Here is a 15,292-nt window from a genome sequence, read left to right on the forward strand (position 1 = left end):
AAGCCCACACTCCTACTTCAACATGTCATAGCATTCTAGATTAGCATTGTAATTTCCACAGGTTAGGAAAGTAGCAAGGGATTAACCTAGAAGAAATTAAGGCAGAAAATTTAGAAGAGATTTTTATACTATTTTAATAAAGTTAGAATTCCAACATTTTAAAAACAGAGCTTTTTGTTTTGGTTTTCTAGTAGGGTCTACACCCAACGTGAGGCTTGAACTCAGAACCCTAAAATTCAGAGTCACATGCTCTACCAACTGAGCCAGCCAGGCACGCCAAAAACAAAGTTGCATCGATCAAGGAAGCCAGTATCAAATAATCCTTTGGGCAGCTGAACATGATACTCTTGATAGGCTTGGTTTATGCAACCCTAGTGGAATTAGGGATGGGGTTATCTTTATTTCAACCCCCTAAATTGAGGTCTCAGGATGGATAATTCCTTAAAGAAAAACTGGAATGTAATTCTTCAAGACAATGTCAGAACTAACCAAAATCCCACGTGTAATATCACTCTCTTGTCACTCTGTGATCCTTACATGACTCCTCAAGTTTGGAGGCTCAAGAGAAAATATCACTTCACTCTATGATTCAAGAGAACACATGTGTGAAGAAGGCACAACTTTGACAACCTTCAGTCCTTTCTCCATTGATGAATTCCTGTTTATCCTTCATATATAGGGAAAAATTCAAAGAGCAGTTTTTCAGACTATGTGGATGGAATGGAGCATACAGGCTAAGTGTATAATCTCTGGACTCCTATTGCCTGGGTTCCAATCCCACATGCACCAATTAATACCTGTTTTAATTTGTATATGTTTCTTACTTTCTCTAAACCTATCTTTGACCCTCATAAACAAAGATAATAGTATTCACCTTATGATGTTACTGAAGACTAGTGAAACAATTCAGATAAAGCACTTAGTACTAAGTAAACAGTAAGCGTTCAATAACTGTTAAAGATTATTATTATCATTAATTATTCATCATCCTAGTCTCAGTAGCACTTTTAATTATTTTGCTCCCTTAGTTGCTGTGGAATTCCCTCTTGTGTATGGCTTTATACTTTTTGGTTGCCTTTCCTTGGGCTTGTTTTCAAGATCAATCTCCTTTACTAACACAGTCAATGATTAAACACACCAGGCCTCAATCGCAGGACACGAATTTCTTTTTTTCAGTACTTTTGAGCAGTCTAGTTTACTTTTATACTTTCATTTACCAATTTATACCCTAATAGCTCCCAAAAAACATCTCCCTGTCACAGATATCATTGCTGAATTCCATATCTCAACATTCAATGGCATTCTTGCCATCTCTACCCAATTCGATAAGAGGAATTTTACAATCATATGTAAAAGGCTAAATTGAGATTTTTATCTCCCAGTTCTGTTTTTCTTATACTCACCACTATCTGTGAGTGTTAGCTGTTCTGGTCTGAATGCCTGTGTCCTCCTAAAACTCTCAAATTGAAATCCTACCTCAACCGCAGTATTAGGAGGTGGGGCCTTTGGGAGGTAATTGGATCATGAGGATGTAGCTCTCACAAATGGGATTAGTGCCCTAATAAGGGGGAAACCAAGAGAGCTCTCTAGCCCTCTTTTTGCCATGGGAGGATGCAAGAAGATAGCTGACTACCAACTGGATGAGGGCCCTCATCACAACCTGTTCGTGCTTGCACTCTGATCTCAGACATTCAGGCTCCAGAACTGTGAGAAATAAGTTTCTGTTTTATATAAGCAGCCTCGTGTATGGCACATTATGCAAGCCAAAACCCAGGGGCCAATCGTAACATTTCTTGTTCTATTATATCCAATCCACTGTAAGCCCGTGTAACTTCCACCTATTTCCATCTCGACTGCTAGCACCTCAACTGAAAAGACAGCAGCGATCAAGTATACCATAGCAATTGCAACTTCACACATGCAAAACTAATTAATGTTAAATTTGAAAATCTCCTCACTTCCTAACAATTACGAAGCCTGATCACTATGAGTTGTTAAAATGCCTACACTACAGTCGTTTATATGGCATTAATGTTTGTTCCTGAACAAAATGCATAATAACGATGTTATAGACATTTGACTTTTTATAAAAATGATCCATTAGATATTGCAATAAATGAGATTATATATCACTAAGAACTAATTTGGTTTCCACTAATGGACTACCAGCAGTTACAGCTAGATTTTGCGACTTCTTTAGTCATTTCTTTTAATACATGAACACTCAAAGTTAATTACTGAGTTGACTTCATTTACATTTTTAGTGTTTATCAAAATGAATACCAACTGCATGTATCCATAATTCAATAAATAATGCACATGATATATAAAATAAGGGTTTTTGGTGAGTATGGGTTTTATTTAAAAATTAAATAAAACTAATAATCTCACACAAAACACTAAATTAACCTGTAGTAAGATCCCAATTTTATAATCTGGGAATAACAGAGATATCTTGAAGGTGCACTGATTTATAACTATATTGAGAAAAAAATGTAATATATGAAGCAAATTTGATGCAAATTTATGTTCAAATGACATGATCTTTTAAAATTATTGTAATGCACTAGAAATCTTTAATATTTCATATCACATTTGTTATTCTAATAACTTCAAAGGCAACGATTATATACTTCAGTTAACTTCTTTAAAAGAATATTAACATCTTTCTTTAAATAAAGGGAAAGACAAGAAAAAATATTAATTTGACATCAAACATTATAGTACAGAAGTAGAAACGGCTTAGTGGATGAATTTTTCTGACTACTGGCAAGATAACATTATTTAAACCTTTCTGAACCTGATGATTTAAGATTTTAGAATCTCAGAATCTCACTAGTACTGTGAATGCCCAGCCTAACTGCTTATTTAGGAAGATAATCTGTTTTGTAATCTTTCTAAAGCATAGCACCATTCACACCCATGCCTTAAAAAAAAAAAAAAAGGCCCCAAATTACCAACAAAATAAAATCCAAAATTTAATAGCTAGTATTCAAGACATTTTGCCATCTGGCCACTAAGTGTCTTTCCAAAATTATCTCCCACTGTTTTTTTCCTCACACACTCTCATATTCTAGCCAAAATAAATTACCTAGTTTCTCCTGAATATATACTAAGTCTCTGCACCTCAGTGGCTTTGTCTCAACTTTTCAGGGGTTCCATCTCATCAACCCCAGATCCAAACCATCTGTCAAGGTGTAGCTCAGATGCCAAGTCAACCAAGAAGTCATACCAAAGAGCTGTTATGATAGTAATGTCTCCCTCCTCTAAAGTTCCATCATCCCCAATGACTTTCCTTTTGGCATTCACCACATTCTAGTATACAGTAGAAGTATTTATGCTAACTTAGAATTTGGAGTAAAGTGTTCTATAACCAGAGCCCTCTCTTGATTTATCATTGTTCTTTTTTTCCTTTAATAGTGCCTTACTATTAACTGAATAATTGTCTTACTAAAAAGCAAAAGGTAACACTTCTGTGAACACTCCAAGGGAAATATCACTCCCTGATTTCTCTTCATTTTAATAAGTGTCAGCATTTCTTTGCTGAATATAACTATGTAACTCTTACCTCCAGAAATCTTTATGCATCACTCTCAGAATAGTTAAACCATTATAAGTTACAATTTAATCACCAAAACAATACCATAGTTTAATTCTTTGTCCTTACTCTTAAACATTTAAAAGGATACAATTATAATGATCTAAGTAATGGTAGTATTATACTTAGATTATTATACAACCTGGCAAGTGCAATATTTCAGTCACGAGAAAACCTCTATTGTTTAAGTTGTACACTTTTTTTCCAATTGAAGAAGGCCCAGTACACAAACAAGGAACAGAATACTTTTCCAAAAAGTGATAATTCAGTCTCCTTTTCTACTCTTACTGGCTCAGTTTGCAATACAAGTATCTCTTTTGAGATATTTGGTCCCATTAAGATTCTTCTTATTAACCAAAATGAATTCGAATGAATAAGGAGGAATAAAGAGCAAAGAAACTGTAAGAGAATTTTGGAAATTGAGATTGCAAGAAACTTTGGCTAACAGATATTAAAATTATTATCTAATACCAAATAAAACTATCGTAATGGTACATAAATAGGTTAAATGAGTTAGTCCAGAAATAAACTCTAGTATATATAAAATTTTAAGATATACAAACAAAACCCCTAGTTTAGTGGGTTAAAAATATATATTTTTTAATTTTTTTAATGTGTAATTATTTTTCAGAGAGAGAGAGAGAGACAGAGCATGAGTAGGAGAGGGGCAGAGAGAGAGGGAGACACAGAATCCGAAGCAGGCTCCAGGCTCTGAGCTGGCAGCTAGAGCCCAATGCGGGGTTCAAACCCACAAACAGTGAGATGATGACCTGAGCTGAAGCTGGATGCCCAACCGACTGAGCCACCCACGTGTCCCAAAACATATTATTTATTAAACAGTGTTAGGACAAATAGTTAACTATTAGACAAAAAATTCTATCCATTGTAAACATAAGATACCAATATATATATTTTTGAGTGACTTAAAGTTGTAAATCTAATTAAAACATAAATATGTCTGATATCAAAATTAATCTTGTACCTCAAAAATTCCAAATTTACTTTGGGTTTCAGAGAATTTCACTGTGCAAATTACAAAGAGAAAGACAAACAGACTGATTTGATCTGTGATGCACAGAAAACATGGTAACATCTAAAGAGGGACAACCTTTTAGGTTCGACTTGATAAAGGAATCTAAATAAATAGACAGAAGTGAAATATTTTCCAATCATAGAACTATGTAAATCAGTATAAGCATAGAAAAAATATTATTAGAAACTTCAAAGAGGAGAAAAAAAGTGAAAAGATGTTTCCCTGTTCTGAGAGACCTTGATCATAATATGTTGGTCAGTGATATGACAACAAATTTTATTTTGGAGGATTGAATATATTTGTACAGTTTGTCAGGTTTATGAGAAAATAATTATCTTCATTTTGCCAGTAAAGTTAGTTGAGGTTTGTAGAAATGTAATTATTTGCTTAAGAACTTATTAAGCCTCATTCCAAGGTTTGGACACTTGTACCGTGACTGCAGGTAAGTATCATTACCACTACCCTAACAAGTCTGGATGGTTTAGTTGATCCAAAGAAAAATAAAGTAAAACAAGTTTCTAAAACAGAATATAAAAATATAAATAAAATTATAAAATGCGGTACCAGTGTTTCTAATTGGTCTTTTAGTGCATTCAAAACCAGTAGAAAAGACTGAGTTCCCAGCAGGCATCTCTTCCAGGGAAATGAGCTGAGTCAAATCAGATGAACCATATGTCATAGTGATGATATGGTTTGCTTTTATTTTATGTAGATCCTGTTAAGTTGTGTGTCTGTGTGTGTGTGTGTACTAAAAAAAGTAATTACAAATTAACCAAATTCGGTAAGAGTCAATGACCCAACAAATTTAATTTTGCCTCCCTAAAGACTGTATCACAGAGGAAAAAAATGTTTATTAAATTCTACATCAGATAGGCATATTTTATTAATTTTTAGAATAAAAAAAAGAAATATTTTGGCAAAGAATTATGCAAGAAATTCTGTGTAGCAAATGGTAAACTGAGAAGGTACAAGCTTATAGTCATTGCTTAGCAACAATCTAGGATGAATACCAGGGAAATAATTGCTAACTATTAGAGACAGGTAAAATTCAGAGAGGATAAAATACATCATCGTTGAAGCTTCTGAAAGTAATAATGCCTTTTTTCTGAGCTTAGCTATCGCTGCTGGATACTATACAGAGGCATTTTTTTTTCTTGATCTGTTCCTATTCCAAGCCCTGTTTATTTCTACTGATAATGTTTCAGTAACAGTGTACAACTCATTTTTTTTGACAACTAAAGGAAGTTTTGCTTATTCCCAAATTGCTATCATCTTGCATAAATATGGAGAAATACAATGAAATTAAAACCTTAAATAAACTCAGAAATATAATGTGTATATATATATATATATATTTCCTGAATAAAAAGAATAATTTGATGATTCTATAATTACTCATAGTTTATAAAATACTTTCCTACACATACCATTTAATTGTAAAAATAACCTAGAATTCAGACTTGTGTTTTCCTATTTTACATATGTGTACAAATAACAATGGGCATAAGATTAAAATGATATTTTTCATGTGTACAAATAACAATGGGCATAAATGAGTAGGAGAAAATGGTCAATATTCTGTGGTATTTAACTACTTGAAAAGGAAATAGTTCCAATAAATATTTAAGGTGATCTCTCTGTTTTAAATCTGCTGTTGAGGAAGGATTACATATACCTAAACTCATCCATTGTAAGTGTACGAGTTGATGAAATTTGACAAACCAGCAATAGAAAAGAAATTCTTCATCTTAAGTGAATCAATGAAAAATCTACAGTTAGCATAATATTTTATTTTATTTTATTTTATTTTATTTTATTTTATTTTATTTATTTTTTAAATATTTATTTTCAGAGAGAGAGAGAGTGCGTGCAAGAGGCAGAGAGGCAGAGAGAGACGGGGAGAGAATTCCAAGCACGCTCTGTGCTGTCAGCGCAGAACCTGATGCCAAGCTCCATGTCACCAACCATGAGATCATGACTTGAGCCAAGATCAAGAGTCAATGCTTAGGGTGCCTGGCTGGCTCAGTTGTTGAAACATCTGACTTCGGCTCAGGTCATGATCTTACAGTTTATGAGTTAGAGCCCCGTGTTGGGCTCTGCGCTGGCAGTGAGGAGCCTGGAACCTGCTTTGGATTCTGTGTCTCCCTCTATCTCTGACCCTCCCCACTTGCACGTGCTCTCTCTCTCACTGTCTCAAAAATAAACATTAAAAAAAGTTTAAAAAAAAAAAAAGAAAAGCCAGACGTTTAACCGACTGAGCTACCCAGGTGCCCCAAAGTTAGCATAATATTTTCAAGAAAAACACTGAATGACTTCCCACAAGTTTGGGAACAAGGCAAGGGTATCGGTTCTTATCATTTCCAGTCAAAATTAAATGGAGGTCCTAGTGAGTTTAATAAGACAAGAAAAGAAAATATACACAGATTGGAAAGGATGACTTATAACTATCTCTTTTTTCAGAGATGCTATTATCATATATATACAAAATCTGAAGGAATATACAAAAAAGTAAACAGAATAAGTGAATTTATCAAGTTTGTAGGATATAAGATCACTACACAAAAAATCAATTGCTCTTCTAAATGCCAGCAAATAACTATTAAAAGTGAAAATGAAACTTTATCATGCACAATAGTATCAAGAGACATGAACTACTCAGAGAAACATTAGCAAAATAATATGTAAAACTTGCAAATGAAAACTACAAATATTGCTGAAAAAAAACCAAGAAATTTAAAGAAATGTTGTGATACACCATTTTCTTGGAAAGGAAAACTCTACAGTGTTAACACATCAATCCTTTACAAATTTATCCACAGACTCACCCTCAATAAAAATGTCGACAAGCTTTTTATGCAAAAATTTACAAAACTATTCTTAGAGTAACATGTAAGTGTAATAGATCTTTCATAACCCAAAATATTAAAACAAGTTGAAGGATCTTTACTACCTGATTTCAGAACTTTCTATAAAGCTCCAATATTCAAGATTGTATGTAGTACTAGCATAAGGAGACGATGGAACAGAATAAAAAGTCTACAAATATGGCCAATTAATTTTTGACAAGGGTGCGACACTAATGAAAGAAAGAAGAGTTGTTGCAATAAATATTGTAGCAATATTTATTACAATATTTATTGAACAAATTGAATATTCATATAAAAATGCATTTGGATGTGAATTTCATACTACACAAATGAACCTGAAATAGCTCTTAGACCTCAATACAAAAGCACAAACTATAAAACACATAGGAAAAAATCTTTCAATCCTTGCTATAGGAAAATATTTGTTAGGATAAAAAAAATAAAATGTAGTTCATCAAATATAGAAATTTCTCCTCTTTCTTAAAGTTAAGAAATGAATACAAGTCACACAGACCTGAAGAAAATATTTACAATAGACATATCTGAAAAAGGGACTTGAATCCAGAATACATAAAGAATTATTCCAATCAATAATTAGAAAACTTTATTTTCTTAAATGTTTGTTTATTTTTGAAAGAGTGGGAGAGAGAGAGCATGAGCAGGTGAGGGGCAGAGATAGAGGGAGACAGACAATTCCAAGCAGGTTCCACTTTGTCAGCACAGAGCCCAATGTGGGGCTTGAAACACCAACCCGAGATCATTACCTGAGCTGAAATCAAGGGTCAGATGATTAAATGACTGAGCCACCCAGGCGCCCCCAAAAACAACTTTAAATGCACAGGCAATTATTTTTAGTAAATACTTCACTAGAGAATATTCAATATGCACATAAACAAATTTCCAATGCCTTTAAGTCTTCAGAGAAATAAAAATAAGATGCACAAATACCAATTCTAACCTTCTCTAATAGTTAAATTTTAAAAGTGTCACAAAAGCAAAAGTTGACATGGATGTGAGACAACTAACTGGAACTTCACAGAATGATGTCGGGAATGCAAAATGGTACAACTTGGAAAACATGTAGGCAACTTCTTAAAAAGTTCAACATATTCCATGGTATGATCCCAACCCCTCTACTTCTAGGTATTTACCCAAGAGAAATGAAAGCTTATGTCTATACAACAAAAACTTCTAAAAAAAAAAAAGTGTTCATAGCCACTTTATTCGTAATATCCAAAATCTGGGAAGAACTGTAATCTCCATCACTCATAAATAGGCAAACAATAAATGGTTATTAACCATACAATGGAATTCTAAAACAGCAATGAGAAGGAACTGATTTCTGATACATGCCAGAACATGGGTGAACCTCTAAAAGCCTATGCCAAATGAAGGAAGCAAGACAAATTATACCACATATTGTATCAATCAATTAACATAAAATTACCCCAAAAAGCAATTCTGAAGAGACAAAAAGCAGGATTGTAGATATTTCAAAATAACCTTTAGTATTATGCCATCATGTGACTACTTCTTTGACCTACACATTAGTTACTAATACCACATGTACTGACCACAAAACTAGCAAAAATTGCAAATATATTTCCCTTTGTAGAAAGAAACCATGATGAGCAATCAAAGGTATGTAGGAGCAAATGCAAATATATGTATACAGTTACATAAATAATATATTTATATATTTGTGTGCTTATTTGAAGGTCTACAATTTATCTTTTTAAGTTTTTTTTCTCTTTGCAGTTGAATAAAGGAACACAGTATAATCAGAAACAGCTTAAAGCCCTCCTGGTCCAGTCTGGACCTGAGGGGGATCCTGGTGCCTCAGCTGACTAGGCTTTCTTTTTGGGACAGGTCACCCCCACTTCTGGGATCTGGGAGCCTCCCCGCTCCTACTGCCTTTCTGTAGTCAGTTCCTAAAGCAGAAGGGGAGCCTGGGAAAGCCAGTTTGGGTAGACAGGGAGCTGGGACCCCAGAACTTCTATCATCAAGAGCCCCCCTCCCAGTACATGAATTTAAGTAGCTGTGTCAGACCCAGATCTAGAAATGGAATAACTATGGAAAGGGCATGGAAATATAAAATTTGTAGAACAGTGTCCAATTTCTTTCCAAAACACTATAACATTTTAAGTTCCTTCATAATCTGATACTAAGATAAAAATATAAAAACTATCTTATTACTTAATTTACATTAAAGATTAAGCATACTTAATATTCTTTTGTTATTTTATAATTTTTTGTATTTATGCTTTCATGTTTTCTACAAATATTATTTTTTAAGTAGGCTGTCATTTAATTATTATTTGAAGTACCAAAATTATTACATATTAAGTACATGCATATATGAATATTTCCATTTTACTTTCAATTGTGTTTTATAAATTGTGTTACTACATTGATTCTTATTTGAGTTATTTTATACAAATTACTGTATATAAAATGTTTTGTGCATACTAAATGTTATATAATTATTACAGAAATAAAAATTTTGGCTACCGATAATACAAGTGTCACTTCATTTTCCTTAGTGGAAGTTTTGGCTATTCATAAAATTTCTCATCCAAGTCAACATTAGAAGCAGATCAATAATTAAAAGGAAAAAACTTTTAATATTTTGAGATTTTGCATGCAAATATGCTTAAATTATTTTAATTTATACATAATTTATTCAAACATACATTTTAATAAGAAATCAAGAAAATTTGCTTTTTTTTGCATTTGTTACTTTTATGCTAGCTTTTCCCCCCTTTTTCTTTATGTATTACCATTGTTAGATTATTGCATTTATATAAATTAATCACTTTATACAAATTAAGTACTTTTGATTGTAAAACAGCTATAAATTTTTGAAAAGTATTAGCATACTATATATTTGACATATACACCAACCGTGCCAAAGAAAGAAGGACATATTACAAACATGTAAACAATGATTTAAAAGGAAACTAACCTCCCTCTGGAAGCCAAGCGGCGATCTGCGAGATGTCATTGTGGGCTTTGAGAAGATAGCTGCCTTCTCAATAGCATCAACGTAGAATTACAACCAGAGCCAAAGAAAAAATATAACCATCAATGTCGAATTTTATATTAAGCAAGATTATCCTTCCAAATTGATAATGAAATAAGATACATGCACATAAACAAGCCTGAGTCAATTCGTCTCTTGAGAAGCCAATTCACGTTGCTACAGGAAGTTCTTCTGGCTAAAGGGAAGTGACATGTGTGATGGCGACTGAGAACCAATGAAATACGTGGAAAGAACACTGAGAGGACGGCCAAGATGGCGCCCTCCATTTGTGGCAGTTGGTAACTGCAGCTGATTGGAATTTTAGCCTGGAACTTTATATAGCAACACAACTGTTGCACTCTATTGATTATAGAGTCATGAGGTTAAGAATAAATAAGTGAATAAATAAACAAATAAATAAATAAAATGTACCACTTTTATTTTTCTAAAGAAAAAAATAAATAGTCATGAGGTTGACCCAGAATTCTGGGAAGAGCCATAAAATTCATCTATTGAAACAAAAACATGTCAAAGCATGTGTGGACATGTTTTAAACTACCTCAGATAAAAACCCAACAGAGGAACTTAATATAAGTAGTAAAACATGTTCAATAAACATAGAAGTACATACAAAAGTAAGAACAGAAACAAAAAGAGGACATGAAAAATGAAGGGCAGGATGGTCAAATTTAAAGCAAACAATATTAATAGTAACTAAATGTAAAAAGACCTAAACATTCGAATTAAAAGTGCAGACTGTCAGACTAGATAAGAAAAAAATAACAAAAACTAAGTCCATTATATGCTGTTTATATGACACACAACTTGTATTTAAAGATATGGTTCGGTATGAAATAATAGTATAAAAAAAGATATAACAAACATTGACACAAGCATAAGAAAGCTGGATTGGGTACGCTGATGCTAGACAAAATAAACTTTAATAAAGGAATATAACTGGAAATAAGGGATGTTTTATTGTGATTAAAGGATTCATTTAACAGGCATATTACAAACCTAAATATTTGGGTACCCTATAAACAAAATTCAAATACATAAAACAAAACCTACTGTTTTTATTTCCAGTTCTTAATTATGCTTCTTATGTTTTGGATATATGAGGCCTTTTAAATTGCACATCTGATGGCTCTATTTTCTATTTATCTGGTGTATCTATTTCTGTCTGTTATATAATTTCTATTTAATTTTTTAATTTTTTAATTTTATTTATTTTGTTTTGTTTGGGTAAATACAGTTATTTTAATAGAAATGCTATTTATGTTTACATTTAATGGGCTTATTAGTCTTTTGAAACAAGTTAAGTATTTAAAATGTTTCTTATTTTATTTTTTATTTATGTAAAAAAATTTTTTTTAATTTCACTTTTAGTTTAACATACAGTGCAATATTGGTTTCAGGAGTAGAATTCAGTGATTCATCACTTAAATACAAAACCTGATCCTCATCACACTAAGAGTCCTCCTTAATACGCATCACCCATCTAGCCCATCTCCCACCCACCTCCCCTTATTTTTTTTAAGGCTTTAAAAGTAATCCCTACTCCCAGCGTGAGGCTCAACTCACAAACGTGAGATCAAGAGTGGCACACTCCACTAAGCCAGCTAAGTACCCCTCAGTTGAGTTTTAGTCACATTTTTTCTCATACTTCTCCTAGTCATTTTTACTTGTGTGCCAGAAATAATATATGAAAATTACAGAGATAATCCAAATTTAATTTTACTCTGGCTGAGCAACTAGCAGCACGGCATTATCATTTTCAGACATTCTTAATCTAATCAGAGATTCCAATGATTCAAAGTCAGGATTTTGTCCCTGGTTAGAATTGGTTGATTTCAGGTTCACTACAGCTTCCAAACCATAACCTTCAGAGTCCCACCCAAACCCCACAGAATTTGTATCTATCTCATCTCCCACCACACAAAGACAATGATCAGTGATGCCTGAACTTGGTTCTCCCTGTATCTTGGTGAACTTATTGGAAGTTAGTGTTGTTTAATTTCCAGTCTCTAAGTAAGCTCTCTGCATCTGCAGACCCTCAAGATGAAAGCCACTTAAAATGCTATATTCACTTCTGTGGATTTTTACTGTGTAATATTTATTTGCCTTCCTTAGTTTTCCAATCTTTCTTCTCTTTCTAGTTTCTCAGGAGAGAGATGATCTGATTTATCCAGTCTACCTTGATCAGATGAGCTCCAACATAGAATTGAATGCATGTTCAAACTTTAGATCTGCATATGCTGCTGACAGCTTCATCAGAGATTATGATTCCTTTCATACAATTTCCTTGAATTCTTTCAGATTTTTGTTAAACCCTAGCATATGATTTTGTTTCATTAATATGTGTGAATACAGGAACCTATACATACAAATATCTGTAAACAGACCTTATTTACTTGATGCTTTTTCCAGTAGGTAATCGATCTAGAATGAAACTCCAGCAAATGGACTATACCTACTACATGAATACTGAATGAAGAAACACTTATTAGCTCAATCAAATAAAATTAATTGGAAGAATCTAAGTAAACTATGAAAAAAAATCTGCTGCTAGTAAAGATCATGTACTCTAAAATAAATGGTTTATTTTCCTAATTTTTAATTAATTGGCTTTATGGATAAAAAGCTACAAACTATAGCATGCCACAAAAAAAATACACTGTGTTTATGAAGATGTCTGCTTCCAGCAGTGACAGAATGGCCTTTTACAGCATAACCATCCTGCTGAGGAAATCTAGAAAAACTGGAAAAATTATCAGACATTTGTTTGAACACAGAATTTGAAGGGACAAGATCTCAGAAAGAATTGCCCAGATGATAAGACGGGCTATTTTTGGTTTTTTTTCCCCTTGTTTTTCTCTTAGTTTCAGAGATAGGTGAATTAACTTCTCACACTGTGATTATTTGTCTGTATCTCCTTTTAGTTCTGTCACTTTCTGCTTTGTAAAATGAGGCTATATTGTTATCTAAATATAAGGTTAGGGTGTTTCTATCTTTCTCTTGGATTTAGCCTCTTATTATATCGAAATAAGCCTATTTTTTCACCTAAATCTACCGTGTCCAATATAAGAATAACAAATCAACTTTTCTCTGCTTAACTGTCACATTGTACATTTTTCCCCATTCTTTTCCATAGGCCATGCAGTTCACTTTTAAGATTATTTTGATGTTTTCTGACGACCTTTGACTTTTAAAATGGAGTATTTAGTCTGTTTATATTTAATATATGGTATATATGGATTTGAATCTTCCATGTTATCATTTTTTCTGTTTGTTCTTTGGGATACAACAGTAAAATGGAAACGAGAACAAGAACAAAACACATGTGCACTATATAATCCTAGGGAGAAAAACTTGACAGAACTGTAACATTAAACTTGTAAACTTTGGTATACCATAATAAAAAGTAAGGAAAAGCCTTGAATTTGGGAAGTCATTTTAAGGCCCATCAGACAAATGTCTTAATCAAAAACTGTGTCACAGTTTAATAGCAACCGGGATTTATATAAATCCATCTAATTATTTATAAGCTTGCTTGATCTAAATAAATTTCTTTTCAATTTTATGTTAGAAGTTATTTTAATTACACCGACATCAGTATTTAAGATTCCCCTTGCAGATCATGCTGGGTTGCCACTGTCACTGCAGACATCACGCCATCTCCTGGGATCTCAATGAGGCCAGCTGATGCTCCAGAATGGGAAATAAGCCAATCTGGGAACAGACTGGATCCAGCTTCATTCAACATTACTACCAGTTACTTGATAATGACAGAATGTAACTAGGTGCAATTTATATTGACGCACCATGCCTTAGGTGGGAAGGACAGAAATCCCAAGAGAAAGCTACCATTGTGGAGAAATCGTCTACCCTTCTGTTTCAGAAAACCTAGCACAGCATCACGACGCAACATCACGACACAGCATCATCGGCCTGTGCCACATACCTGCATCATCACCATGGTTGCGGGCCAGCTCAAGGCTGATAAAGACCTCATGATGGGATTCCACCAGATGTTCCTATTAAAGAACGTCAAGGATGCTTGAGTTTGCACCAATGACATATTCAGGCTGCACAACTTCTGCCGACCTTCTCTCCTCCCAGCCACATACTCATGCTGTTTCCCCCTTCGTTCTCTTTCCCATACCATACTTACTCCTCCAGATGCTCCAAATGTTAACAAATGAGCCCCACTGCAGTGGGAGCAGATGCAGTGTGCTATTATTGAGCTGTTGTGCATGATACCTGGATGCTAGCTCGCTGCATCTGACAGAAGTTTGTGTGGTACCAGCACATGCCTAAAGACTTGAATAACACAAAAGGTCATCTTTTTTAAAAAAAGAATCTACTGACAAGTTGTTCTAGGAACCCAAAGAAGTGAAGGAGAAAGCAGCTGCCTCACCACCCACATATTGATTTGTTTGGATGTTTCAATGCTTCATGATACAACAAAATGATGAAAATTTTCTTAACAAATAAGATAAAATTCTCATAGAAGTGACTGGCTGGTTCAGTCGGTTAAGTGTCCCACTCTTGGTCTTGGCTCAGATCATGATCTCACGGTTCATGGGATCGAGCCCTGCACTGGGGTCTGTGCCAGCAGTGTGGAGCCTGCTCGGGGTTCTCCCTCTGCCCCTCTCCCACTCACACGTGCTCTCTCTCAAATTAAATAAACTTAAAAAACATAAAATGAAATTCTCATAGATGGATACTTTAAGAGCATATAATTGAAATCAGTTTCCACAACAGAAATC

General features: G+C 33.7%; 1 non-coding gene and 1 pseudogene across 1 annotated transcript; one reads left to right on the plus strand and one right to left on the minus strand.

Annotated features, from left to right (window-relative positions):
- Positions 1–200: 200 nt before the first annotated feature.
- TRNAQ-CUG (transfer RNA glutamine (anticodon CUG)) lies at positions 201–273 on the minus strand. Its single transcript has one exon. It is a non-coding gene; the product is annotated as a tRNA-Gln (tRNA).
- A 13,962-nt stretch (positions 274–14,235) lies between these two features.
- On the plus strand, positions 14,236–14,725 carry LOC124509213 (nuclear transport factor 2-like; annotated as a pseudogene).
- The last annotated feature ends 567 nt before the right edge of the window (positions 14,726–15,292 follow it).

This window comes from Lynx rufus, unplaced genomic scaffold, assembly GCF_022079265.1.
Source record: "Lynx rufus isolate CCGP_SWC_20201006 ecotype Redwood Valley unplaced genomic scaffold, mLynRuf1.p SCAF_14, whole genome shotgun sequence".
NCBI classification, from domain to species: Eukaryota; Metazoa; Chordata; class Mammalia; order Carnivora; family Felidae; genus Lynx; species Lynx rufus.